Here is a 3,577-nt window from a genome sequence, read left to right as displayed (position 1 = left end):
TGGTAGACTCCTATTTATTGCACGATCCTCTCACCTGTGACTTCTAACACTGGGGGCTGGCTGACCAGTGGGCTCCCACAGTATCACGTGTATCCAGCACTGCACTCTCGTTCTGTGCAAGTTACTTTGGTGCCGCTCAGTGGGGTGTCTCTGCTGCTTAGACACCCCCTGAAATCACCCTTCGGTGGCCTTTCCTCTTGACGGCGTGGCAGAGGTGTGTGGGGAGCCCAGCACTGTATGGCAGTGGGTGAGGACAGAGGAGTTACTGGCCTGTAGGCCAGGGCTGAGGTGCCGGACCAGAGCTGTGCTGGGAACCTTGCTCTGGCCAGTCCTGTTTGCTGTCTTCCCTTCTGAGCTAGGTCGGGAAATGCTGCCCTAGTGAATCTCATCCCAGGCTCTGGCTCTGCTAGAACAATCATGGTTTCCAGTGGGGTCCCCACCCCGTTTTCATTGTTGCCTGTTTACAGGGCATCTTTGTGCAGCCCTTAGCTGGGTGGCTCAGTGAGCTCTGGGAAGATTCAGCTCCTGGCTTGCTGGGTCTGGCTTTGGCAGCAGACAAGAGGGCAGACAGCTGACCGTGGCCAGGCTTCGCTGCTCCAACCGCTGCCAAGCTCCCCACTAATGCTGGTCCAGCCGCTGAGAGAGTTGGAGTGGAAAGTGCCCTGTGTAGAAATGTTAGCAGCTAATCTGCTGTGGTTCCTGGCATGGGCCGAAAAGCTGATCTTCATCGTGCAGCGATGACTAATGTGAGGTCGGCACAGTGCCAAGGCACCGCTCCCTGCACTGCAACCAGCTTGCTTGCTGTTCGTGTCCTGGAGCCAGAAAGAGCACAGACCACCCTGCAGGTGAGCAAAGAATCCTGTCCCTGTCTCAGCCCTAGCGCAATGGGCAGCATTCCTCTGACATGCTGCTGTCCTGATGCCGCGCAGACATTGGTCACTCTGTGTCTTTCCACAGCCTTGCTGCTCCCCAGCAAATTAGCCAGGTTTTCTCTGAGGCATGAGGCAGGGAAGTCTCTGAGCTGCTAGGGATTGCCAGAATAATCCCTCGTGCCCCAACATGTTAGAGAGAGATTATGCAGCCTCCCACCCTGGGAGTTTTGGTAAGTGGGTGCCTGAGATCCGTGAAGAGCAAGGGAACGACGCCCCGGTGAGGGGCTGTGTAAATGGCCCGACTAGGGACAGACGGGAGCTCTTGCACAGTAACAAGCAGAAAGTAAACACATGAATTTGCTGTCTTCAGAAATCGTCTGCTACAAGCTGCTGTGCCATCTGTCAGGCACGCTCACAGCGGCGATGCCCTTGTTTTCCGTTACTCCTTACGCCTGGACAGTGAGGCCCATCCCAGGCCTGTGATTATGGAGAGGACACTTGTCTCAGCAGCCGCACAACGCTGGGTGTCGAGTTGGAGTTTGCTGTGCTTCGAGAAAATGAAAAAATAGTGGTGTCAAAAATGACCACTAAAAAGCGGCTGCTGCGAGGGCAGAGAGTGGTGCGAGTGCCTCCCGGCCTGCTAACGGACCTGGTGCCTCTGGAGCCGAGTGATGTGTGGGACACTTCGCCTAGTTGCCCATGTGCTTTTGATCACTTACTGTTCAGTAGCAGATGCTTGACCAGCAATGCAGCGAGCTGCTTCCTAAGACCTCCCCTACCCAAGGCCACTGATGGACTTTAAGCAGTGGAGCAGGGGGCTGGACATGCTTCCCCAAATGCTTCGGGAAACCCTTCCCTGCAAGCTGATGGCCCTTCCTCTGAGCATAGAGAACACAAATCGGGGCAGCTGGCAAGTTCCTCCCGCCCTCTAGCTCTGCATCTGCTGCTGACTGCGTTCTGTGTGGCTATCGCTGAGATGCTCTGCACCACTTCAGGCACATGCCACGGTGTTGCTGTAAGTCACAGGCTGTGGCAGGTGGGTCCAGCCGCAGTTTTCTGCCTCTTGGAGTGCATTCAGGCCCTATCCAAATGGGAGCAGACTAGCTACACACCTCAGTGGCTATGTTGCTCTGGGGGCCACATTGCAGGGTGAGGCGAGCCGTGGGCTCTTAGCTCTCTGTATGGTAATGTACAGTGCCCCAGCGGCCAGGCACTGATACATGGGTGTGCGTGCTATGGGTAGAATGAGATGGGCTTGGTTTGGGTCCTTGCCCCTTGGGGAGTGGGCTGCTCTCAGGGGAGAGGGCTCCGTCTGTAGCCTTCCTCCTGGTCCCAGACACAAGGACAGTGGAACCTAGCTAGGGAGCTAGGCCCATCCCTTTCCTAGTGAACTAAAATGCAAGTCCTGGGTGGTTTCAGTGGGCCAAGTGGTCAGTGATGCAGGGAGGGGATGACTTTCCAAGGTGTCACAACAGGTGGGTGGAAGTCAGATTTGGCATTCAATCCCAAACTCTAACCACTAGATCTCAGTGCCCCTCTGAGCCACCTTCTTGCTCTGCCAGTTCACAGCACAGTCCCTGAGCTGCAGTTTGCATTGACTTCAGGGTCCGTGTACCTCAGGCTGGTTTGTGACGGACATGGTGTCTGCTCTGGTCTGTGCAGTTGACAGGGGACAGGCAGGGCTGGTGCACAGCTGAGTGTCATTAAAGGCACAGGCAGACTTGCCAGTGATGTCTCTAAGAAGCACGTGCATCAGCCCTGCTGGATTCCAGTTGGGTAACTACCTCCTGCCTCCCTCCGCTCTGCCTGCAGTGTCTGGTGATACTGGTACTTGTGGTGCTGGTGACTAGCACGGGAGAGTGGATGCTGTGCAGGGAATCCTGAAGAGCAGCGTAGTCTCATCCGACGTGCAGTCGTGCTGCTGCCGTGTTCTACCCTAGAGCTGGCTGCATTTTGGATCACAGTGATTCTCGTGGCTGTTCGGACCTTCTGGGACACAGGCGTTGGGTGACTGTTGAAGCAGAGCTGCTGTTCACCCTCCCTGTACGGCAAGGGGAAAGGTTCAGAATTCTCCATCCACTCAGCTGTTGAAGCTTCCCTTGGAGCTGCGCCGCACCTGGCCGTTCCCAGCCCTGACTGTAACGCCATGTGCCTCTGCAGAGGCTGCCGGGGGCAGCAGCGCCAGGGATGGGTCTCGTTCCTGCTGGGCATGGTAATAGCTCTCTGAGCGGGGGGGTGCTGGACTGTACCATAGCTGCCCAGGGAGCTCACACAGCCCGAAGTCTGTGGGTACTGCTGCTTTTGGGCAGGGTGGTGGGACCTCTTAGCGGTGGCAGCCAGGTAGGGGTGGGCACTCCACACTGGCAGCTGTGTCCTGAGTCCCAGGTCCTGGCACAGGCTGCCCAGCCAGTGCAAAGACGAGACACGTGAAAGCGCATACGGGGCGCGCACGGCCAGCTCATGTCTGAGGTGCCCAGCTAGGCACGAATGGCAGGGTTCCAGCTGGGCTGCGGAGTACACGCTTCCCCAGCAATCGGAGGGCCTTGGGGCAGCTGGCTGTGGGTGGGGTAATGGCGTGCAGTGGGGGGTGATGGGGAGGGGAGCAGGGCAGCCTCCCTGCAGCACTGCCCCTCAGGGAGCAGGTGCTCCCCAGAAGAGTCTGGGGGCTCCCAGCATTTGCCCCCGAGAGTCACTGTGGCTCTCAG

The sequence above is a fragment of the Chrysemys picta genome, chromosome 15 (genome assembly GCF_011386835.1).
Source record: "Chrysemys picta bellii isolate R12L10 chromosome 15, ASM1138683v2, whole genome shotgun sequence".
NCBI lineage: Eukaryota > Metazoa > Chordata > Testudines > Emydidae > Chrysemys > Chrysemys picta.
The sequence above is the reverse complement of the archived record's forward strand: the minus strand, read 5'-3'. Positions refer to the sequence as shown.